The 26,423-nt window shown below is 45.5% G+C and overlaps 1 pseudogene; it reads left to right on the top strand.

The window, feature by feature from the left end:
• Positions 1-9,106: 9,106 nt before the first annotated feature.
• Positions 9,107-26,117, top strand: LOC136771831 (E3 ubiquitin-protein ligase TRIM39-like; annotated as a pseudogene).
• The last annotated feature ends 306 nt before the right edge of the window (positions 26,118-26,423 follow it).

Below are 26,423 nucleotides of genomic sequence, written 5' to 3'. Positions count from 1 at the left end.
ATGTTACAGCTCTGAACACACATGCACAGTGCACACTGTTACAGCTCCGCACACACACGCACTGTGTACAATGTTACAGCTCTGCACACACACACGCACTGTGTACAATGGTACAGCTCTGCACACACACGCACTGTGTACAATGTTACAGCTCTGAACACACACGCACAGTGCACACTGTTACAGCTCTGCACACACACGCATTGTGTACAATGTTACAGCTCTGCACACACACACACACTGTGATCAATGGTACAGCTTTTCACACACACGCACTGTGTACAATGTTACAGCTCTGCACACACACGCACTGGGTACAATGTTACAGCTCTGAACACACACGCACAGTGCACACTGTTACAGCTCTGCACACACACGCACAGTGCACACTGTTACAGCTCTGAACACACACGCACTGTGCACACTGTTACAGCTCTGAACACACATGCACAGTGCACAATGTTACAGCTCTGAACACACACGCACTGTGCACACTGTTACAGCTCTGCACACACACGCACTGTGCAGACTGTTACAGCTCTGCACACACACGCACTGTGTACAATGTTACAGCTCTGCACACACACGCACTTTGTACAATGTTACAGCTCTGAACACACATGCACAGTGCACACTGTTACAGCTCTGCACACACACTCACTGTGCACACTGTTACAGCTCTGAACACACACGCACTGTGCACACTGTTACAACTCTGCACACACACGCACTGTGCACACTGTTACAGCTCTGCACACACACGCACTGTGCACACTGTTACAGCTCCGCACAAACACGCACTGTGTACAATGTTACAGCTCCGCACACACACGCACTGTGTTCAATGTTACAGCTATGCACACACACGCACTGTGTTCAATGTTACAGCTCCGCACACACACGTACTGTGTTCAATGTTACAGCTCTGCACACACACGCACTGTGTACAATGTTACAGCTCTGAACACACACGCACTGTGCTCACTGTTACAGCTCCGCACACACAGGCACAGTGCACACTGTTACAGCTCCGCACACACACGCACTGTGCACACTGTTACAGCTCTGCACACCCACACGCACTGTGTACAATGTTACAGCTCTGCACACACACGCACTGTGTACAATGTTACAGCTCTGCACACACACGCTCTGTGCACACTGTTACAGCTCTGCACACACACGCACTGTGCACACTGTTACAGATCTACACACACACGCACTGTGCATACTGTTACAGCTCCTCACACACATGCACTGTGCACACTGTAACAGCTCTGCACACACACGCACTGTGCACACTGTTACAGATCTGCACACACACGCACTGTGTACAATGTTACAGTTCCGCACACACACGCACTGTGTACAATGTTACAGCTCCGCACACACATGCGCTGTGCACACTGTTACAGCTCTGCACACACACGCATTGTGCACACTGTTACAGCTCTGCACACACACGCACTGTGCACACTGTTACAGCTCCGCACACACACGCACTGTGTACAATGTTACAGCTCCGCACACACACGCACTGTGCACACTGTTACAGCCCCGCACACACACGCACTGTGCACACTGTGACAGCTCCGCACACACACGCACAGTGCACACTGTTAGAGCTCTGCACACACACGCACTGTGTACAATGTTACAGCTCTGCACACACACGCACTGTGCATACTGTTACAGCTCCGCACACACACGCACTGTGTACAATGTTACAGCTCTGCACACACACACGCACTGTGTACAATGGTACAGCTCTGCACACACACGCACTGTGTACAATGTTACAGCTCTGCACACACACACGCACTGTGTACAATGGTACAGCTCTGCACACACACGCACTGTGTACAATGTTACAGCTCTGAACACACACGCACAGTGCACACTGTTACAGTTCTGCACACACACGCATTGTGTACAATGTTACAGCTCTGCACACACACACGCACTGTGATCAATGGTACAGCTTTTCACACACACGCACTGTGTACAATGTTACAGCTCTGCACACACACGCACTGGGTACAATGTTACAGCTCTGAACACACACGCACAGTGCACACTGTTACAGCTCTGCACACACACGCACAGTGCACACTGTTACAGCTCTGAACACACACGCACTGTGCACACTGTTACAGCTCTGAACACACATGCACAGTGCACAATGTTACAGCTCTGAACACACACGCACTGTGCACACTGTTACAGCTCTGCACACACACGCACTGTGCAGACTGTTACAGCTCTGCACACACACGCACTGTGTACAATGTTACAGCTCTGAACACACATGCACAGTGCACACTGTTACAGCTCTGCACACACACTCACTGTGCACACTGTTACAGCTCTGAACACACACGCACTGTGCACACTGTTACAACTCTGCACACACACGCACTGTGCACACTGTTACAGCTCTGCACACACACGCACTGTGCACACTGTTACAGCTCCGCACACACACGCACTGTGTACAATGTTACAGCTCCGCACACACACGCACTGTGTTCAATGTTACAGCTCCGCACACACACGCACTGTGTTCAATGTTACAGCTCCGCACACACACGCACTGTGTTCAATGTTACAGCTCTGCACACACACGCACTGTGTACAATGTTACAGCTCTGAACACACACGCACTGTGCTCACTGTTACAGTTCCGCACACACAGGCACAGTGCACACTGTTACAGCTCCGCACACACACGCACTGTGCACACTGTTACAGCTCTGCACACCCACACGCACTGTGTACAATGTTACAGCTCTGCACACACACGCACTGTGTACAATGTTACAGCTCTGCACACACACGCTCTGTGCACACTGTTACAGCTCTGCACACACACGCACTGTGTACAATGTTACAGCTCTGCACACACACACGCACTGTGTACAATGGTACAGCTCTGCACACACACGCACTGTGCACACTGTTACAGCTCTGCACACACACGCACTGTGTACAATGTTACAGCTCTGCACACCCACACGCACTGTGTACAATGTTACAGCTCTGCACACACACGCACAGTGCACACTGTTACAGCTCTGCACACACACGCACTGTGCACACTGTTACAGCTCCGCACACACACGCACTGTGTACAATGTTACAGCTCTGCACACACACGCACTGTGTACAATGGTACAGCTCTGCACACACACGCACTGTGTACAATGTTTCAGCTCTGAACACATACGCATAGTGCACAATGTTACAGCTCTGAACACACACGCACTGTGCACACTGTTACAGCTCTGCACACACACGCACTGTGCACACTGTTACAGCTCTGCACACACACGCTCTGTGCACACTGTTACAGCTCCGCACACACACGCACTGTGCACACTGTTACAGCTCCGCACACACACGCACTGTGCACACTGTTACAGCTCTGCACACACACGCTCTGTGCACACTGTTACAGATCCGCACACACACGCACTGTGTACTATGTTACAGCTCTGCACACACACGCACTGTGTACAATGTTACAGCTCTGAACACACACGCACTGTGCACACTGTTACAGCTGTGCACACACACGCACTGTGCATACTGTTACAGCTCTGCACACACATGCACTGTGCACACTGTAACAGCTCTGCACACACACGCACTGTGCACACTGTTACAGCTCTGCACACACACGCACTGTGCACAGTGTTACAGCTCTGCACACACACGCACTGTGCACACTGTTACAGCGACTGTGTTGCTGTAATCAGATTTGAAATGAGTGTATATTTTCAAAAATAAATTAAATTCACAAAGTAAAACATCAAATAATATGTTAATAATGTGTTTTTTAAATATAGTACAGGGTGTATTGAATTTTTTAAATGACTCTTTTTGTTTGTTGTTTTGCATTTTCCATGCTGTCCCAACTTTTTCGGAATTGGGGTGGTATATATAAATAACAGTTTTAATCACGTTACTTTACGTCTGCCAAGTTTGTTCAGTAAAATTATAGTGCATGACTTTGGGTGGTCATCATTCCTTTTCTTGATCCTCGTACAATAGCCATGATTTTTTCAGATATGTATTGCCCTGTTTTACTGTGTCTTTTTTTTTAGCTTGTCCTCAACAATGCATTTCTCTGTTAGCCACTGGTGAAAGCAATCTAGGGAGAAAAACAAACAAACAAAAAGAAAACTTAGTCACAATATTTAATATATAAACATTATATTCTGGCTGAGCACCGCCCAGGCAGGGAGAGCTTACATTTGCAGGGTTATCCAATTCTCACAGCACAACAGCAATTCCTGTGGTGCTGGGCACTGCAGTTGACTGAGTCTTTGGTGGAACTGTATTTTTTTCTGATGCAATGGGCCTTGTCACATTATTTTCCAAATTGTATGCCTATGTAATATATAATATGTTACACACACATTGTTCTGTTACAGATAAGTGGCATTTATATACAGATATTTCCAATATGTTACACATGCACTATGCATATATAGTTACATTAAAATATATTTCATGGTCATTGACATCTAATTAATCTATAAACATCTGACACCACAGACAATTTAAGAATGCTTGTAGTTGGCTAAACACTTACTCTTTACAGCCTGATATTTCACTGGAGTAAGAGGTGGTTTTGCCACTGCTCCCATCTATTGCAGATTTTGCCCTCTGTGCGCCTGTCCTTTAGCACTTCTGAACCCGACTGCTACTGCAAGCTCTTTACAAAAAGTTGAATATTTTCTTGCCTTAGAGATCCATCTTCATTTTTCTTCAGGCAACCAAATGCCTTCTCCAATGCAAACCTTTAACATAGTCATTGAGAGGGACAACATTTATTTTGAAAAAGAACTTCAGAATTTTAACATTAAAATAATACAAGTTTGTTCCATAATATAAACAGATTTGTCATATTATCTTGGTAGAAAAAACAATTCTGGTTTATTTGTGTATATTACGGTTTAATTATGAATCAAATTGTATATTTTTTTCTATTTCAACATAGTGTAAAGCTCAGCTTACTTTTCCATCAAAGCCTCATAACTGTTGCAAGTCCTTTGGAGCTGAACAATCAAGGACAGCAATAGGATGTTCAGGCTCTGTCTCTGGAAAAAACAATGAACAACATGCATGACTAGAAAACAAACCTGGGACCAAGTAAATGTAAATACACTCCAGCATATGTACAAGTACTTTATTGAATGTTGAGTAATACATGTAAGTACATTTTGTTCACTGATGTAGTCAAGTATGACTACTACAAACAAGAATACATTTTAAGTTTGTTTTCATGGGGAACTGAGTGTGTTGTAAAAGGGTTCAACTGTAAACATTAAAATAATCCTTACTTCTTAAAAGTCTGCTGATCAAGTTGCTCTGTAACTTAATGTTGAGGTCTCTCGGGGTTCTGTTTTCATCAGTCAGTGTCTGATTTTCTTTTCTCAACATTTCTTCATCCATATTCCTCGTTTTTATCGTTAAGATTTTGTGTTTTTTTTTCTGTTACATTAACTTTCTCTTTCATTTGTCTAAACAGTTTGGAGGGTACAACATGTTCGTCTGAGTTGTCAGGGTTGCTGGATTCAATTTCCTGTGCATGTTTTTTTGTTCTTTTGGGTTCGCTGAACAGAGGATTTCTTTTCCTTGCCTTCTTTTTCATTGCCAATATGGTTGACATTGTTTGCATCTGTAGCTGATGGCCTTTTCTTTTTTGTTCCTGTTAAAATGTATTTAGAAATATATAAAATGTATCTTTATTTGATACAGGGCCTTTCATATCACCATTACGTTTTTTATGTTAACCACTCATAGACTTAAGCGAAAGTCTGCATTTAAAATTGTAATAATTGTATCGGTAAATATTATATTGTGATATTAAAAAGATACAATTCTGCAGCCTGATCACTGATTAATCAATCTACTGTAAATTAATTGTAAAATAGTTAATTTGTTTGTATTTTATAATGGTGACCAGCTTTATATATATAAATGTATTATTCTGTAAAAATAATCAGTTTAATCAGTAACTACTGTCTATATTTGGACTCTAATGAAATGAACCTACCCAGCAGAGATATACTGGCTAGTAGGGCATAGTTCAAACCATTTAATACCAGTTGAGACCAACTGACACAATGAAAAGCACTAATATACCACTCACCAGTAGAGATCTACTGTCGTGCATGTCGTAGTATCGGGCTGTTGGAAGATGGAGGTGTGGAAGAAGTGTTGGATGTATTTGTGGCCCTGAGAGCGCTGTGCCTGAACTGCTCTGCGTTGGTGGAAGGTGATGGATTCTTTATGTGGACAGTGGAATCTAAAGGAAGCCTTGGAGGGGGCGAAGGAAGGACAGTGTAAAGGACTCTTATTGGAGAGAAAGGGGAGGGGTCTGAATGGAAATGGGATCTTTTTAGTTGTCTGCCTTGAGTCTCATTATTGTAAGGAAAAGGGAGTGTTTTAATAAGTTAACTATTTTGTTTTGTATTTTTGTGGAGTGTTTAAGTATTGTTTTTTTTTATTTCTAAGTAAGGTAAATGTGGATCTGGTCTCAATGTGGAAGCTGAATAAACATTGTGTATTTTATGTTTGTCCATGGTGGCTCTCTGGGTGACTGCATGGTAGTCAGAACCTGCGTGGGGGATCGTAAGGGGTGACGTGAGGCTTCCTTCTCCTCACCATAATAAACTTTAAGGTGGCGTAGTCCCAGGAGTTCTTTAGAAGGCTGCTTTGTGTGGGATTAAATTGGGGGGCCCTTGCTTTTCCCCCGGGGACCCCCACCCCCCCATATATTATTACTGATTATTCGATTTGTATGATTTTGTTGCAAAAAGCAATATGAAAAATGGGGAAACTAGCCTAAATCCGCCCTTTTATTTGATATTTTAATAATAGAAAAACGGAAAACTACTTGATTCTTGTTTTTTACAGTCTGTGGTTATAGTCAGAAATAGAAAAACAAGTCGTTTTCTGATTTACGATTCAGAAACTAAAAACGATGAATGGAAGTACACAGACCGAGAAGCTGCCCACTGGGCTCCACTGAATCCCTTGGCAATGCAGTAGTCTGTGGCACTTCTCACATTTTGAGCCCTTCAAATAATACATGACCAGTTTCCTTTTAACCTTATGGGACCTGAAAGGTTGAGGCATTGGACATTGTGTGCACTTTTTTTATCGTGCAATTTTCTGTTTTACTTTTATGGTAAATCTGTGCAAACATGCGCAACATAAATAAAGGTATATTAATTAAGTATTGTAACAGTTTAGGAATGCTACCAACCCTTGTGGGTCCACACAAGGAGTCAGACACCACATTGAGGTAAACATGCTCTTACGCTTCGCCTTAACAAAGGCAGTTTTAAGAACTGCCGAAGAGGCAGGCGAAGCACAGGGGCCACCCAAAGCCCAAACACCCAAACACGGGGGAGGGGGGGAATAAACATGCAGAACGGGGGAAACAAACAAAACAACTGTACAACAACACAGAACACAATGAACTTACAATAATTATTGATAATGAACTTTACACAGCCTCGGGACAACCTCCTAGCAGCCCTAGTGGAGATGCCCGCATACTTAATTAAGCGGGGTGGCGCTGCCTTCTCATCTCCGTTATAGTATAAAGTAAGATTGAATACGAAAAATGTTAAAGTGTTCAGTATTTAAAGAATATTGATAATTATTGATACATGGAAAGTAAACTCTTTAATCTCACCCCTTTTGAACTCGGGCTACATGCCTGTAAGCAGACTTCCTGCAGAGAACTACTCAGAATGCATCACTGTTGTGTTTACATGGGGTGCGTTCATGTCACACAGACTTTCGTCATTTTGTACACTCTGGGTATGGTAGTTTTCTGTAGGAAGTCTGCTTAAAGGCATATAGCCGGAGTTACTGATTTTTAAACCCACCCATAGCACCACAAATATGGTTAGTAATACAGGTGAGATGACCAGTGGTGACACCAAGGGGTGGCCACTGGCCAGGGGGAGCCACAGCCACCCTGATACAATTGCTGCCCCCCCTTGCGAGTTGCATCTGTCACTGCGGATAAAACACTGTCATCACCCCCCTCCTTAAATGGTCTAGAACCGCCACTGGCCGTCTCTAGTAGCCTGCTTTCCCTCCAGCCCTGTGTCTTTTAGTTTGGTGCCTGAGCTGTGCTCAGTAGGTTGCTCTGCTCAATGAAAAGAACCCTCAGCCTATATAGGTAAGTAGGGAAACAAGGGCGCAGGTGAAAACAATCAGGGGGATGAGTTCAGGCGAGTCCACGTGGGAATGCTGGTTGGTGGTGTACAACAGGTAATAGAACAATAATAACCAATCACCCTAATTAAGGAAAATCATAATACAACCACACAAAATAAGAATAAGAGAAGCAACACTATAAACAACCTGTGAATCAAACAATGTGTACAAATATCAAAGAAAAGTTAAAAAGTGAAGGCAGAGGCAGTGTAAGACACAATTGTTGTTGGAATTCAATCTCAAATTAGACATTTTCAAACAAAAAAAAACTATTCCCTAATTACAAGCACCTTACATGAGTTAAAGTCCTTGTCTTCTATGAACTTCTATGGTTAGCTTTTAAATTCTTTTGAAATAATTTAAATGTGTCACCTTTAGTCTGCCTCACTGCTGTTGCTCTAGGTCCCAATACTTGTTCAGAATTGAATTGAATTAAACCTGTGTGAACCATACTGAACCATTATGTCCTGGTGTCTGCTCACCAGGTGGGGTAGTCAGCCTTTCTAGTAACTGACTGCACACACGGCCATGGGCCTATCAGAAACTTTGACATGATATTATGTATAATAAAGCTGTAACCTATATCATCTGAAGTGTTTCCGTGGTGAAGGGTCATTTCAAACACCTTCAGGAAAACTGTTTGGAAATTCAAAGCTAACACTATAATCCAGTGTCTCTAACAAAAAGCATGTCATACATTAGCACACGCTGTCAGGACACACAGGACTGCACTGTACAGAAATATGCTGCACTGTAGCATTTCTTACAAGTCTGATCCTGTCAGACTGCAGCTGCCCCTCCCTGTGCAGGAACTCTTCTTTCCTCCTCGTCTGTGCAGCTGATCCCGATGACCCGGTCTGTCCAGGTGAGAGTGAAGCAGAAGCAGTGTGTGTTGTGGCTCAAGGCACAGCAGCGAGTCCAGCGCCAGTCGCTTGACTGCAGGCTGAGACAGAGGGCCAGTGCAGTGCTGCTGATGTGAGGTGTGTGCTGAAGGCAGCACTGCTGTCCAGAGTCCCAGACTGCACACTCCGCTCCAGCGGGCAGCAGGTGAGGAAGGGAGAGAGAGGTGGCTCCTGAGGGACGGGCAGAGGCCACCCATGCAGCGGCTGTGTCCTCTGAGAGGGAGGCACTGAGGGAGCTCTGCCCTCACACAGCAGCCTCAGTGTGGAGAGCTGGGACAGGCTGGGTACCACAGAGAGGCACTGACTCTGACACAGGACAACTTTAGTGTAATTTTTCATCACTTGGTTTAGAAAAAAAGTTTTTATTGGTTTCTATTTTTTGTATCTGTCTTTCATTCATTACTTTCGGAGTGGTGCCTCTTTGATCGTCACTTGACTGAATATTGTGTGTAAGCTTGTTAAGTTATAGACTTAGTTCATCAACCCAGCAGTGTGTTTATTATTTAAGCATTTCAAGCTGAGCTGATTTATTTATTTGTTTTTTTTAACTATTTGATTTGAAAAATAAAATTAAACCACATGAGAAATCATTACTTTAAAGGTTAACTGCACACTAAAATAATGTAACTTTGTTTACATAAACATTGCATGCTATACGTATTTTGTGAAAAACATGAAGCATATTGTTAGGGAGATTTAGATATTTTGGTTTTCAAAGTGTCTTTGAATGCCTCATTTCTGCTGGTTTCCTGTAATTCCTCTCCACTCTCAGTCCAAAGCACCAGCTGGTCAGCTATCAGTGCTGGTGCCTGGCTCTCCTTTATAGAGCTGCAGATGGAGACACACTGCTGCTGAGTCTGTGTGAGGCCTCAGTGCCCCTAGATCAGCTGTGTGTGTGCGTGTGTGTGTGTGTGTGTGTGTGTGTATGTGGGTGGGCGGGTGCTGATCTCCTCCTATGATCGTCTCTCTCAACGCTCCTCTGTCCTCAGGAATGGCTTCCCCCAGCAGTCTCCTGTGTGAGGAGCAGTTCCAGTGCTCTATATGTCTGGATATATTCACCAGCCCAGTCTCCACTCCCTGTGGGCACAACTTCTGCATGGCGTGTATTGGAGGGTACTGGGACAACAGTGCTGTGTGCCAGTGCCCACTGTGTAAGAAGACTTTCTATAGGAGGCCAGGTCTCCGTGTCAACACCTTCATTGCTGGGATGGCTGAGCAGCTGAAGAAAGTGAGGCTCAGCCCTCCTGAGGAGCGCTCTGCTCAGCCTGGAGAAGTGCCCTGTGATATCTGCACTGGGAGGAATCTCAGGGCTGTGAAATCCTGCCTGGTGTGTCTGGCCTCCTACTGCCAGACTCACCTGGAGCCCCATCAGAGAGTGGGAACAATGAAGACACACAAACTGATTGAGCCTGTGAGCGACCTTGAAGACAGGAGCTGTTCTGCAGAGAAGACCAGGTCTGTGTTTGTCAGTTCTGCACTGAGACAGACCACAAGACACACAGGACTGTACCTTTAGAGGAAGAATTCACAGAGAAGAAAGTGAGTATGAATTAGGGTTGTGCTGATAGACAATAATATAATCTATTGATGATAATGACATTCATCAACGATAATCAGTTGGTCTTGTTGTGAAATTCTTGAAGAAGTCAGCAGACTCTTTGAATTCACTTTATAGTTCAAACAGAACTGTGCAGATATAAGAAATAGCCTAATCATATTTTTTGGAATAAAATATTTAAAAGAATAATTGTAAGATACGTGTGCTTTCAATTTTGTTGTCTCTGGATGTTGTGTGCCAAAAAAAGTTTGCTATTCGTTTAAAAAAAAAAATTAATGGTAGCCTAATACCTGATCATATTATCAATGTTGGTTCTCTAGCCGGGTGGAGCACGTCTGTATTTGTGTGCTGTTTAATTGTATTGACCCTGATCACCTGAGAGTTTTGCAGGCAAGTCACAGTAGATCACGGCACTTTGTCTCTCAGATTCAAAACAGATATTCCTAGAAAAAACTGGAACACAATGACTTTGCTGCATTTCCCTTCATTGGTTTTGAATGGCCACTGGTCAGTTCACTATAGTGAGTCCTCATGAATCTTAAAGTGCCTGTGTCCCCCTGTCTGTACACAGGCTCAGCTGGGGGAGACTGAGGCAGAAGTGCAACAGAAAATCCAGGACAGACTGAAGAAGGTGGAGGAGATCAGACAGGCGGTAGAGCTCAGCAGAGTGAGTCCTGTCAGGAGTCTGATCAAACCCTACTGAGTGGGGATTGTTGCTGATATATACATTATTTTACACCAATTATCTCCCACTAAAATCGCAAATAATTTTATTGAATTTCAATGTTTATTATTCATGTTCCTGTGGCCCCCTCAGCTTGGTGCTCAGAGAGAGGCTGAGGACAATGAGCAGGTCTTCAGGGCTCTGGTGTGCTCCATTGAGAGAAGCCAGGCCGAGCTGCTGGAGCTGATTGAGGAGAAGCAGAGAGCAGTGGAGAGGCGGGCTGAAGGGCTCATTGAAGAGTTGGAGCAGGAAATCACTGAGCTGGAGAGGAGACGCACTGAGCTGGAGCAGCTCTCACACACTGAGGACCACATCCACTTCCTACAAATCAGCACGGTGACATCACTTTATTCACAGTGACCTTTATTGACCCCTGCAGGTCAGTGTATCGACTGAACGAGACTTCAGGAATCAGAAATTGATTGAGTAAACAATGGCAGCTTATAAAACACTGTTATCTTTCAAGTCGGAAGCACTGCCCGAGGGGGAGGGTTTTTTGCGCACGTCCGTAGGAACCCAATCGAAACATCACTCTATCAAAGCTACCCTGCGCTCGTCACTGTGAACAAGTCCCTTCCCACTTCCTGTTCTATAAAACGTGATGTCAGCGCAGGTTCGTCCTCTTTTGCTATTTCGCCTGGACTCGGGAAGATGAGCTCTCGGTGTCTTGTCTGTGCATTAGACCATTTATTGTTATTTAACAATTATTAATCGGTTGGTTGGCTTCACGGCTGTGTTGTTCACCACTGTTCACTGTCTGTGTCTCTATTTGTATTTGTGTTAGTTATTTTTGATAGCTAATCCGACTGTCCGTGAACTAGGGCTCCAGGCACGACGGGTTCCTGAGGCGGATAGGACCCGCCTAATGGACACCCCCATCTCGCCGGGCTTCACTTTTGGCCCCACTGTGGAGGAGATGCTCTCGCGCATGCTCCAAAAAAGAGAGCAGTCCCTGCAGCTGGCCTGGGTCTATGATTGCGGCTCCCAGGCCACAGCCCGGGCAACCGCCCCACCCTCCTGCCGATCTCCGCCAGCATCTTACTGGCAGGCAGGCGCACCCCCAGGCTAGCCGCCCTGGCCTCCGACAGCCCACGGCAGCTTGTGGTAGGAGGGGGCCTGGCGACTGGTTCACCACGGTGGATCTGAAAGATGCGTACTTTCACATCCCCATTGCGCAGGCGCATAGGAAGTTTCTCTGCTTCGCCTTCAAGGGCCAAGCGTTCAATTTTGCTGTTCTCCCCTTCAGCCATACGCACTAGACCCACGCGCTTTTTCCAAGTGCATGGACGTCGTGTTAACCGTTGCGTTGCCAGGGGGTCCGCGTCCTCAATTATCTAGACGACTGTCTGGTTTGTTGTTACTCGAGGGAGCAGGTTCAGAGCCACATGAACCTGATTTGGGCTTCCGGGTCAATCGAGAGAAAAGCCGCCTGACGCCAACTCAGCAGGCACAGTTCCTCGGGCTGCGCCTCGATTCCTTTGCCATGCTCGCCATGGTGGCGCCAGAGAGAGTTGCCTCCATACATACATGTCTCTCCCTCTTATGACTGAGAGCTCGTGTCAGGGTGTCCCTTTGCCAGAGGCTGCTGGGCCTCCTAGCGGCTGCATCACAGACCCTCCCCTTCAACCTCCTCCAATTGAAGCTGCTGCAGTGGTGGTTCAGGTCTCTCAGGATGCACCCTCGCTGCAATAGAGCACGCCAAGCCACAGTCACTCCGGCATGCTGGAAGGCGCTCCATTGGTTCCAGAGCCCTCACAATTTGACCCTCGGTGGGTCTCCAGTCACACAGACTGTACTGTCTACCACACCGTCTGCTTCTGTGGGCACAGCAACAGTTCCGCTCCATCAGAACAGTTCACCTCCCAGGCCTGTCCAACATGGCGGCAGACCTCCTCTCTCAGGGAGGCCCCCCGGTCTCGGAATGGCACCTCCACCCGCTTGTGATACAGCAATTGTTTGGCAGAGCAGAAGTGGATCTCTTTGCCTTGGCAGAGTCCACCAACTGCCCACTATGGTTCTCCATCCCAGACCGCTCAGGAATCCTAGGGATCGACACGCTAGCCAACACATGGGCTCCTTTACACATTCCCACCGCTCCCCCTTCTCCCGGTGGTCCTGGAGAAGGTCAGGAGAGAACAAGCGACAGTTCTGCTGATAGCCCCACGGTGGCCTCCCAGATTCTGGATTGCAGACCTGATCACCCTCCTCCATGGAGAGCCTTGGCAGCTTCCAGTGAGAGCAGACTTGTTGTCCCAGGTGCAGGGCACGCTTTGGCACCCCAATCCGGGCCTCTTCCAGCTCTGGGCCTGGCCCCTGAGCGGTAGCATTTGATTGCCTCGGGTCTGTCAGACGCGGTAGTAGCCACTATCCAGTCGGTGAGAGCTCTCTCTACGAGGTCGCAGTATTCCTACCACTGGCAGATGTTTAGCACCTGGTGCCAAGACGGCAGTCAAGACCCAATTAATTGCCCCATTGGGGTCATATTACAATTTCTGCAAGAGCTGTTGGACCTTGGCTAGTCCCCGTCCACGCTTAAAGTGTATCTGGTGGCCATCTCCGCATGTCATGTTCGGATTGATGGTGAGCCCCCTGGGTCTCATTTCTTGGCTGTTCAGTTTCTAAAGGGAGCTCGATGGCTGCGGCCTCCTCGCACCCCTTCACTGCCCGCATGGCACCTTGATGTTAATGCTGGACACACTTTTCCAAGCCCCATTTGAGCCACTGAACTCACTTAAGACTTAAGACAATCACCTCTGCAAAACGCATGAGCGAGCTACATGCCCTGCCCGTACACCCATCGTATGTCCTTTTTGCGAGAGATGGCTCCAGGGTCACGCTACGGCCTAACCCTGTGTTCCTCCCAAAAGTGCTGTCTCCATTCCATGTCAACAGGTCTATTGAGTTGATGGTTTTCCATCCTCCTCCCTTCTCTTTGGAGCAGGAGAGTCAGCTTCACCTGCTCTGCCCTGCTCAGACCAATTATTTGTGTCTTATGGAGCGCGGACACAGGGCCAGATGCTTTCAAAGCAGCGCCTCTCGCATTGGATTGTGGACACCATTGCCGGTGCCTGAACACCTGGTGACCCACTTGACTTGAGGTGTTGCTACATCAAGGCCACTTTTTCAAGGTGCCTCCTTTGTAGACATTTGTGTGGCTGCAGCTTGGGCCTCGCCGCTTAGACTTTCCCAGTTCTACAAGTTGGACGTGATGGGACTGGTCCCTTCCATTGGGAATCTGGTGTTGGCTGCAGTCGAGTCCCAGTAGCCTACGGGCTCTGGCTCCTGATTTTCCTCTCCCAGTCTGCCCCTGTTAAGTGCATCCTGATGGAGCTATTGAACCGTGTCTTCCTTTCCACCGGACTATGCCTTCCAGTCGAGCACCCATGCGAGCTGCTCCTGCACTTGCTGACAGCCCTTTTGATGTGTCCAAGGTCTGTCATGCGGCCTACAGGTATATTGCCGCCTTTTTTATATACAGTGCTCAATTAAATTAAGGGAACACTTAAATTACACATTGGATCTCGATGAACGAAATATATTAAAGATCAAAATCTTTACTGAACATTGTGTAATTCGTTGAAAACAAAATGACGTAACAACGGTCAATGGAAACCAAAATCACCAACCGATTGAGGGCTGGATTCAAACTCACACCGAAAATCTAAGTAAACAATTGAAATCACAGGCTGTTCCAACTTGTGTGAATTTCATCACGGCAACTCATAATGTGACTCAGTAGTGTGTATGGCCCCCACATGCCTGTATGCACTTGCGACAACATCTGGGCATGCTCCTGATGAGACCCCTTGCCTGGCCAGCTGAGCCCTGGGAACACCTCCAATAGGATATCTGTGGGGTCTCGAGTCATTATAGACTGTCTAGAGTCCCTCTTCTCCCGCTGGGGTCTAGACATTCGGGGCCTTCAAGATATTCAAAGAAGGCCCTGGAATCCTCAGATGGAAAAATAAAAAATGTATGTGATTAATTCTACAAATAAAATAAAATAAAATTCTGCAGACTTGTTTCTTTTGTTTTCTGTCCATGCACTGTGCATTTGAATGGTTTTGTGTTGGGAAAAAATGCAACCAATCAGATATTTTTCTACGGAGTCTCTGGGGAGAATATCTTTCATCCAGGGTATTCTATTTCCTTGATAGAATGCCCTGACCATTAAACGGAATGAGAGCGTACGTTTGGATTGACAACTTGATCAACCAATCATATTTTGATTTGTAGCCAATGGGCGTAGTCTTTCAGATTTTCCACGGCTCCAGGGTATTCTAGAAGACCTGCTTACGTCACAAGACCTAGCTTAGTGTTACTAACTAGCAATTGATAGCCGACGTCGAAAATGGCAACAGGTGGAGATGATATTGACGCAGTAGGGGGATATGATATTGTCACGGATTTATTATCAGTGCCCTTTTCAAGACGACCATTTAATGAAAAGATGGACATTGTTAAAAAGGCCGCCCAACGCCCGAACATCTCCAGCTCAATCAACCGGCAAAAGCGGAATATGTTCGCCATTTTCAGGCTACCAACTGGGAACGATACACTTGTCTTACAGGCTCAGTTCGACACAAGAGGCTCTACTGCTGGGGGTGCTTGTTTTGGGACTGACAAGTGTGCGTGGAATTGGAAAGGCTACGATAATCTTAGCTGTTTAAGGCTGCACAAAAACACAAAACACAGCAGGATGGATTTCGTCTTCAAGTGAACGTCATTGGTGAGTGAAACTGATTTTTTATTGCTGGTTTTGTTACAATGTTGCATCTCGTTGAACTGGTTGCATTTTGTTTCCACACACTTGTTGAATGATTGTTGTTCATAAAGTGACTGCCTCCGTGACGTCCGATAGTGTGTGTGTGTGTGTGTGTGTGTGTACGCGTAACTAGAACAACGCGATTTTCGAAGATGGAGCAGTAAAATTATATTTTGCCTAAAGCAGAAAAATGGCCAGGGACGCCCCTTATTTTTTGTTAGTGATTTATTTTTTTTGAGGGGGGTGGAGGTATAGAAGGCCCAGTCCTGAAAGGCACGGTTCACCACTGAGACCATCACCACAGACAACAGGCCCCAACTTATCTCTCATGAACTTACCTCTTACCTGGAGAGTAAAGGGATCCAACACATCCGCACAGCACTCTACCACCCACAAGCCAACAGCGGTGTGGAGCGCTTCAATCAGTCATTGAAGAATGGCCTGAAAGCACACCTATCCCAGGGGTGTACATTAGAAAAGGCCCTCCTCCAGATGCTGTTGCACTACAGAGCAACACAACACTCCACCACAGGGGTCTCGCCTGCATTCCTCATGCTGGGCCACGAGCTCAAACTGCCCCTTGACAGGATCCGCCCTACCCAGCCTCAGGCCCCAGCCCAGGCACCTCATGTCAAAGCCTCAGTCACCAGACAGCAGCAGCAGATAATACAGCGTTTCAACCAATCACGATGGGCTAGGGCACCCACCATCATTGTCTCAGATTGGGTCAGAGATCGCAGGCCCCACCGCAACAACAAAATGGCTTCATTCTGGTCCTCGCCCCTCCAAGTCAGCTGTCAACTAGGCCCAGCCACCTTCTGCCTCACTGATGGCTCCCGCTGGCATGCAAGTCATCTACGGAAGGTGCCAGCATCCCCTGGTGGACAACCACAAACACCTCAACTCCAAGCCATGCCCCCACCCTGGCTGGATGCTCCATTGGCTCATCCTGCCCCCATGGAAGCAGAACCTGCCTTGGAGCCACAACCTCAACAGTCCTCAACTCAGCCTACTCAGGGAACTGTACCTGTATCATGGCCACACGAGACCCCACCGCAGCCTGCTCGTACACGTTCTCGCCCACACCACCTACAGGACTCTGCAACTACATTTCATGTTTGAAATCCTGTGGGGGGTGGGGAATGTTATGTGTGCACACTGAGTTACAGTGCTGCAGTGAGTTACAGTAACACACAGTTCTACCGTGTGGGTATTAAATAGTTATGTTGGATGAACAGTACGCTTGATACGTCATTGATTACTGTGTATGGTGCGAGGACTTGGGCTCTTGAGATTAAACCGTTACATGTTTTACTGGAAACAGCTGTCTCGGAGTGGTCACTTCTTACACAACATTTAACACAACTTTAAACATAACAATGGCACACGAGTTTTGCTGCCTCGCTGTGTACATAGTTCCTTGGTCAGCAGGTCTGTGGCCCACTCTGGCTGTGTGCCAGAGAGCAATAGTCCGCTGCTGCTGCTCTCATGTTCTGCTTTGTATATAGTTTATTTGTCAGCACAGTAGAGCTAATGTTGCCCTGTGTTAGCCGGTCTAACCAGCAGTTGACGCCTGCTGCTGTGTTCCATGGGTGGCGCATGAGTTTGTTCCTGCGTCCCATGGTGTATATAGTTCGTTTGTACAAAATCTAAGTTGTCAGCACAGTGGAGCTCTTCCACTCTGTACTATTCAGTTGAGTAGGATGCTCCTGTGCATCCTGTGCAGAAGGTGGCCTGGTCTGATGAATCACGAGTTCAAGGTGTTGACTTGGCCTCCAAATTCCCCAGATCTCAATCCAATCGAGCATCTGTGGGATGTGCTGGACAAACAAGTCCGATCCATGGAGGCCCCACCTCGCAACTTACAGGACTTAAAGGATCTGCTGCTAACGTCTTGGTGCCAGATACCACAGCACACCTTCAGAGGTCTAGTGGAGTCCATGCCTCGACGGGTTAGGGCTGTTTGGCGGTAAAAGGGGGACCTACACAATATTAGGCAGTTGGTCATAATGTTATGGCTGATCGGTGTACATATATATATATATATATATATATACACTCACCTAAAGGATTATTAGGGACACCTGTTCAATTTCTCATTAATGCAATTATCTAACCAACCAATCACATGGCAGTTGCTTCAATGCACTTAGGGGTGTGGTCCTGGTCAAGACAATCTCCTGAACTCCAAACTGAATGTCTGAATGGGAAAGAAAGGTGATTTAAGCAATTTTGAGCGTGGCATGGTTGTTGGTGCCAGACGGGCCGGTCTGAGTATTTCACAATCTGCTCAGGATTTTCACTCACAACCATTTCTAGGGTTTACAAAGAATGGTGTGAAAAGGGAAAAACATCCAGTATGCGGCAGTCCTGTGGGCGAAAATGCCTTGTTGATGCTAGAGGTCAGAGGAGAATGGGCCGACTGATTCAAGCTGATAGAAGAGCAACTTTGACTGAAATAACCACTCGTTACAACCGAGGTATGCAGGAAAGCATTTGTGAAGCCACAACACGTACAACCTTGAGGCGGATGGGCTACAACAGCAGAAGACCCCACCGGGTACCACTCATCTCCACTACAAATAGGAAAAAGAGGCTACAATTTGCACAAGCTCAAGGGATGTTTACTTGGCACACTTTAGGCCCCTTAGTGCCAATTGGGCATCGTTTAAATGCCACGGCCTACCTGAGCATTGTTTCTGACCATGTCCATCCCTTTATGACCACCATGTACCAATCCTCTGATGGCTACTTCCAGCAGGATAATGCACCATGTCACAAAGGTCGAATCATTTCAAATTGGTTTCTTGAACATGACAATGAGTTCACTGTACTAAACTGGCCCCCACAGTCACCAGATCTCAACCCAATAGAGCATCTTTGGGATGTGGTGGAACGGGAGCTTCGTGCCCTGGATGTGCATCCCACAAATCTCCATCAACTGCAAGATGCTATCCTATCAATATGGGACAACATTTCTAAAGAATGCTTTCAGCACCTTGTTGAATCAATGCCACGTAGAATTAAGGCAGTTCTGAAGGCGAAAGGGGGTCAAACAGTATTAGTATGGTGTTCCTAATAATCCTTTAGGTGAGTGTATATATATATATATATGTATTTTTTTTTTTTTTTTTTTTTTTTTGTTGTTGTTGTTTAGCTCAGCTACTCTGTTGACTAGCCAGCTGTGTATTATGTTGTTTTTCAGTGGATCCAGGGGTCCACTGCCATGATAATGCATGGAGGCCGCACAAGTTGCATTATTGCTTGCGCCAGATATTGTGCAAGTAGATTACAGCCTCACTCCTAGCTGCACTAGTAGAGCAGCCAGCCTTGCTATTGTTTGCAGAGGGCATAAGGGTTGACCTCTGTAGCCTCGCTTTGTATATGCTGATTGTAGTCAGTTCCTGGTAAGAGCTGACTGCGGTCCTTGCTCCTGGGTGGCTCATGTGCGGCCCTGCGGTGCCCCTGAGATTACTGTCTGGAGTTCTGTTGCCGAGGCCTCTAGCGGTCATCTCAGGGCAGGCTCCCTTATCAGCTCGCTGTCTCCTCCCTTGCAACAGTTTTGTTATACAGTATCCCCTCCCCCTTGGGCAGTGCTTCCAACTTGAAAGGTAACGATAGGTTGCAAATGCAACCCCGGTAATCTGAAAAAAGGAACCACTGCCAGAGGGTTGCAAGGTCGCGCAGGAGTCCTGCTCCCAGCAAAAGAGTACGAACCTGCACTGACGTCACGTTTTATGGAACAGGAAGTGGGAAGGGACCTGTTCTGAGTGACGAACGCAGGGGCCAATGGCAGCTTTGATATAGTGACGTTTCGATCGGGTTCCTACAGAAGTGCGCAGAAACCCCTCCCCCTTGGTTCAGTGCTTCCTTTTTCAGATAACCGGGGTTGCATTTGCAACCTATCGTTATTTCTGTTCAGTGTGAAATGGGCCATTAAAAAACAGTCTCTGGGGCAGGGCCCACCTTCCTCCGTAGGCCCAGTCTGCACTCTGCGCTGCACTAAAGACTCTCTCTCCTCCTTCCTGCTGTAGAGAATCCCATCCCTGCTCACCTGTCAGGACAGCATGGACAGGAGTGTCACTAATTTCCATAGCGACTCCTGCTCTCACTCCATGTGGAAAACTTTGACTGGAATCGAGGCCACAATCAAGGAGGAACTGAAGAAACTGGATAAGAGAGGTTTGTGTTCTGATCAGTGCTGTCAGGGATGGCTTTCTGTTACTATGGAGAGTCAGTGTAAACGCCAGACATGTCTGTATTAGGGGCAGATCTAGACATTTTCACCTGGGGTGTCAAGGGGTGGGTGGCAGGAGGTAGTTGTAGCGTGGCATGGAGGCGTGGAAAAAAAAACACACAAACCAAATAAAATGTACTTCAGTGGCTTCTGAAGGGAGATCAAAAACAGATCAGCCAGCCTAAATGTAAATCAGTATACATAATGGAAAATAGATTTGCCAGATATAGTTGGACTGGATTGATGCCTCATGCAGCTACAATATCTGCTGGAGAACGGACGATGTGAACTAAAGGACACACAAGTATGACAATGATGGTGATTAATTAAGATTAAAAAAATACTGCCTGGATGTTGTTAATTTGCCTATTTTTATTTTTTTTAGACAACAAAACACAGTATAGTAAAGTTAATCTCAAATAGAACGGTATGTAGAATGCATGTAAAAGTAGCATACATTACCTTTTTAAACTCATTAAATCACAGCTATTGTATATACATGAAAATATGTACATACAGGAGCCTGTTTTCTTCAAACATAATATATCCTTTTTGATTAAGTAAGGAAATTAAGGTCTTATTACTAGTAAAGCAACACTTTGCTGTACATAAATCAGTCAACTAAGGCCGATATATAACCCTAATTGTTATCTAGACCACAAACAACAAACATACCATGTGGTTCAGCTGCACTTGGGGCAGGCATTTCAATCTCTCTCGGTCTCCCTTCATTCATTTTAAATACTGAACAAGTTACTATTTACAACCAAGAAAATGAAAAAGAACCACAGCTTGTATCTGCCATGGATGTATAATAAGAGCGCCGCTACTGTAGCTTTACTGGCACTAGCATACGAGTAGCATTAGCCCAACAGCAATGATGTGCACACTTGTGACACTTAATTAACATATAGTCAAACATTGGCAATAACTCAATTACAACATAAATGTACACTTAAGGATGATTTTACAATACCATATTTACTAATATTTAATACAAACAGCAACGAAAAATGCAGCAGCATGAAAGAAATATTAGAGCCTCCTCTCTCTGATTTTAACCATAGAGTAGCCCGTACAATGCAGGAGTGAAGGAAAACAAAACAAAGCACAGCTCTTTTTGGGCTAACTAAGCTTGTGTCGCAGGTCCCTCTCTGAACACAAACACTAATAAAATATACAGACAAAGTCAAACCCAGAAAAGCAAACAGTGCAAGCTGAAATCCACAAGCTGAGTTATAGACCATTAGCAATGTTTGTTACAATGCCCTCTCCAGTTTACAGCTCTTCTCTCTCTCTCCGTCTCCAAGTCCTCCAGCCAACTCCTACTCCCCACAAACACAGGCATGCCAGCTTCCTTCATTTATACAGGCACTAGACAATAATGGGAGCCCATGTACTTTTAATGTAATGTTTAGCCTAAGGAGACAGAGGGCAGGGTGAGCTGTGTGTGTTTGTCCCAAAGAGCCAAGGCTCCACTCGCCAAGCCACAGACTTGTATTGTATTTTTAATGTAATGTTTGTCCTAAAGAGCCACAGACTCGCCTCAGTGTCTCTCCGCCCCCCAGAGTTCATCACAGCATCAGAGTTTGAAACCCTGCAGCACAGAGAGAAAGCACTTCAATATGAGAGCTTGTCCTGTCAGTCTCTAATGCTGTGTGTCTCTCTGTTTCAGAGCTGCAGAGGCTGCGCAGGCATGCAGGTGAGTTTGTTTGTGCTCCTCATCCTCAGCAGTCTGGAGTGTCTTAAACAGATCTGTGAATACTGAGACAAAAGTGCACAACTGTGCTGTGAAGACTGAGACACAGTCGCTGCTTACACAGCCTCAGCAAGGTGTCCCTCTATGGTGGAGATGGAGGGAATCAGAGCAGAGAGCAGCAGAGCATCAACCTGAACTGGCACAGCAGCTGTGCCCTCAGCCCTGTGCTCAAGAGACTGTCAGTGGGGTCTGCGCCAAACTGCCCTGAGAGCCAGAGCAGAGACGCATAGAAGAGCATTTCAACATCCCATCATCTGAGTGGTGGAGGTGGGGGCTGGAAGTGCTGAAATAAAATATGTTGAAGATATCAAGTTGCGATCATTTGGATTAAATAATCTTAGCTCACATAGCAGTTTTCAGCAGTAAGTTTCAGGTCGAGCTGAAAAATATATAATTAATGTTAAACAGAATTGGAGCTTCAATTACAGGTATTGATTGTCTCTTTAATTAGTGTTTCTGACATAATCAGCTTCTGAGTCAACTTTCCAGATGTGAATGAGAAGGTCTTACAGGGTGTTGTGTGTCAGTGTTGCGTCTCAGTGCTTTATGAATGGGAACACAGACATAGAAAATAGCTGATTAACAACCAACGCCTCCAGCCATTAACCCAGGAGACGACGCATCAGAAGCTACTGTCGCCAGAATTGTATCAGATGACAACTCTTAATTCCTGTAGCTCAGTGTAGAGCGAGAGCTGAAGAGCCCCAGTGCCAGGCAGTGCTGATGGTATAAACTCCTCACTCAGTGTGACCAGTAATATTCACTGACAGGGACTGACTGAGCTCCACAAACACAGTCTCTCAGTGTGAGCTGGATTGGGAACTAGAGCTGCAGTATTCCTGAATGAAGCCCTAACAGCTCTTCAAGCTGCTTTCCATGGGGGTCAGTGGCTCTGAGGAATCCCAGCTGACCTGAGCCCAGTCCACAGCAGCACCATCCGCAATATTCACTCAGCAGCACAGCTTCCTGTATGCCCAGTGTCCCCACCTGGAGAGGAGCTCCATATAATACAGACTGTGGCTCTTCTGTCAGGGCAGCCAGTGATCTTCTAATGTAGTACTCCTTACAACAGAAAATGGATACAGATATATTTTACTGAGCCCTAATCTGAGAGTCCCAGGATCCTGCTTGACATAGAAAGAAAAACAACAGAAATGATAAGAAATAATATTTTTTATCAATTAATGATTTGTATTTAGTATAGTGTCCTTCAAAGGATTGCCACAGAAGACTTTACAGATTGAATTTAAACAAACAAATAAACAAAATGCATATAAAAGTAAATGTTGGGACAGCAGTGTGATATTCTAACATAATTCTAAAATATTCTCATACTCTTGTATCTCTCTCAAAGGATTTGAAAATTAAACGAAAAACAAGAGACCATGTCAATTGTTCATTGTTCTCTCCTCTTTTCCTCACAATTGCTGTGTTTGTTTTCTTCATGTTTCTCTCCTCTGCTCCACAGTGGATGTGACTCTGGACCCCAATACAGCTGCTCCCCGTCTCATCCTGTCTGAGGATGGGAAACAAGTGAGACATGGAGATGAACCACAGGCTCTCCCTGACAATCCAGAGAGATTTGATTATGTTGTCAATGTCCTGGGAAAGGAGGGCTTCAGTTCAGGGAGACACTACTGGGAGGTGGAGGTGGGAGAGAAGACTAAGTGGGGTTTAGGAGTCGCCAGAGAGTCCATCAACAGGAAGGGGAAGATTACATCAAGCCCTAAGAATGGTTACTGGACTGTGTGGCCGAGGAATGGGAATGAGTACAAGGCAGCTGCTGGCCCCTCTGTCCTCCTCCCGCTGTGCCTGAAGCCCCGGACGGTGGGGGTGTTTGTGGATTATGAGGGAGGGCAGGTCTCCTTTTACAATGTGGAGGCCAGGTCTCATATCTACACTTTCACTGACACCTTCACTGAGATACTCTATCCATTATTCAGCCCAGGTCTCAATGATGGAGGTAGAAATGCAGCCCCACTGATCATCTCTCCTGTCCGTCCCACAGACTGAAGGGGGCAGATTCTCTGTGGGGGGCAGCAGGAGCAGTAGCCAGTGAGAGTAATAACAGTGAGATTCAGCCCCAGAGGGAGTCATTCAGGGTGTGAGGGCCGTCAGTCACAGATCAGGCGTTGCTGACTGTGAGCCCCACACTGGTGTAGAGCAGCGAGGAGCTCAGAGCTGCACACACTGAAGGCTGTTCAAACCCTCTGACTGACGGCTGCTTTTGTGAGTGGGCTTCCGTCGCTGAAGAGCCCTGGCTGTCCAGACACAGGCATCTCTGTCCCACTGCCTCCTTGTCTGCAGCAGCACTGGGCACAGACAGAGAGGGAGACACAGACACACACAGCACAGCCAGAGCTGAGAGACACTGGGTCATTCTTTCCACACAGAGATTTGACACACAGCTCTATGGGGTTTGTCTCCCAGCTCTTCCTTTACCTGTCTGTCCACTTCATCAGAGCAGCTGAGGGGTTTCTGCTCGTCCCACAGCTGCCTCCTCCTGAGTAGGGCTAACTGGGCTGTGCAGTGAAGGGATCCTCACTCTCTCCATTATAAAGATCAGAGACAGTATTACTGTACTTCTACAATGGCCCCCTATAGTATTATGAGTAAATTACTATTGTATTATCATTTTACTGTGACACCTAATATCATATTTGTTTATAGCCTTCAAACTTACAAATATGTTTTATTGGTTTCCAGACCTCTTCTATATAAAATCAAATGTATCCATTTCAGTTGATATATTAAGCAAAGGTTATTTTATGTTTAGAACCAGCCATTTCCTCCATTAAAGTCACAAACATTTCTGTTGGGTGATTGCTGACAACAGTATCCAAGGCTCTCTGGACCCACCTTCATGCTTCAAGGCCCAGCAGAGGTGTTTTTGACTTACGTCCCCTAACAGCAAAGCTCTCAGAATTACAGCTCTTGCCATCACACGATCTTCTTAAAGACATTTCCTCAAACTTTCCTTTGAAATGCAGAGATCTGCTGTAGAACTGAAAGTGCTAAAGAGAAAGCCTAAAACAGTGCCAGTATTTTTTCCCATAGAATACATTTTATAAATATATATTGTAAATATCAGAATACATAAGTACTTCCTATCAATCTTTTAAACTTTTAAAACTCAGAAGAGAGGACATTATACAATTTAGAATAAAAATAGATGCAATTAAACTTGTTATATAGCACATTCAAATTAATACAAAGATAAATGGAACAATATTTATTTTTGTGAATTACATAGCAGTGTCTGTTAATTATTTAAGCACATCTGTAAACAGTATTTAAATGCTTATTTTAATTAGTATATTGTAGTTTGTAATAGAATGACACCAAGTAATGTTTTTTCAATTTTGTTTGTTTGTAAGTAAAGGTATTTAAATTTACCTTCCAACCCATAGTTAGACCATTTTTAGCAATTACCATTCGAGATAATTATGCAACATTATTCATATTTAATTTCCTCCGCTACTCTCTTCCTGTCTCCTCATATAGAACAATCTAGCGACTGGTCATTGTGACCAAAGACAGGCAGATTGCTGAAGACCCCTGCATACATTTATGAAGTGAAACAGGGACACTTTCAACCAGTTTATTCAAAACAATTATGACAGATCAGGTTACCATCATACAGGATATATTCAACCATTGATGTTACTCTTTTCCCAGCAGAGTAGTTAACTGCTGATTCATTGACTTTTAAGAAGGCACTATATGATAGACAAAAACGCATGAAAATAAAGGGGTATCTTATTGAATTTAGGCATACTACCTCCTTGAAATATACATCAAATCATATACTTGAAGTAGTTTGCTGGAGACTTCAGCGATTATGAAAAGAGAAACTGAAAGCAGTTAATGATGAGACCCTGCTCCAATGTGCAGTTTTGTATGAAATAAAAACAGTCCACAACAGGGTATTTCAACACTGCATATTGTTCTCTCCCACTAGTGGTGGATTTCCAGTCATACCACGGCAACAGTCACTGATTCTGACAAGGTGGTCCCTCCCACTGGCTCACACATGCCACTGTTTTTGACTCCTGCCCACTGGCAATCCCCCAAAACATAAGAGACCCCTCCCCACATATTTCAATAACCAATACTGTAGTCCATTTAACCTTTGACGGAGGTCCTCCTCCAGTACTTGAATGTTTCTGTTTAAATATTTATTTTAGTGTATTCTTCCATACTTTCTGAGACAGACCACACACAGCAAGTT

The sequence above is a fragment of the Amia ocellicauda genome, chromosome 15, assembly GCF_036373705.1.
Source record: "Amia ocellicauda isolate fAmiCal2 chromosome 15, fAmiCal2.hap1, whole genome shotgun sequence".
NCBI classification, from domain to species: Eukaryota; Metazoa; Chordata; class Actinopteri; order Amiiformes; family Amiidae; genus Amia; species Amia ocellicauda.
The sequence above is the reverse complement of the archived record's forward strand: the minus strand, read 5'-3'. Positions and strand labels throughout refer to the sequence as shown.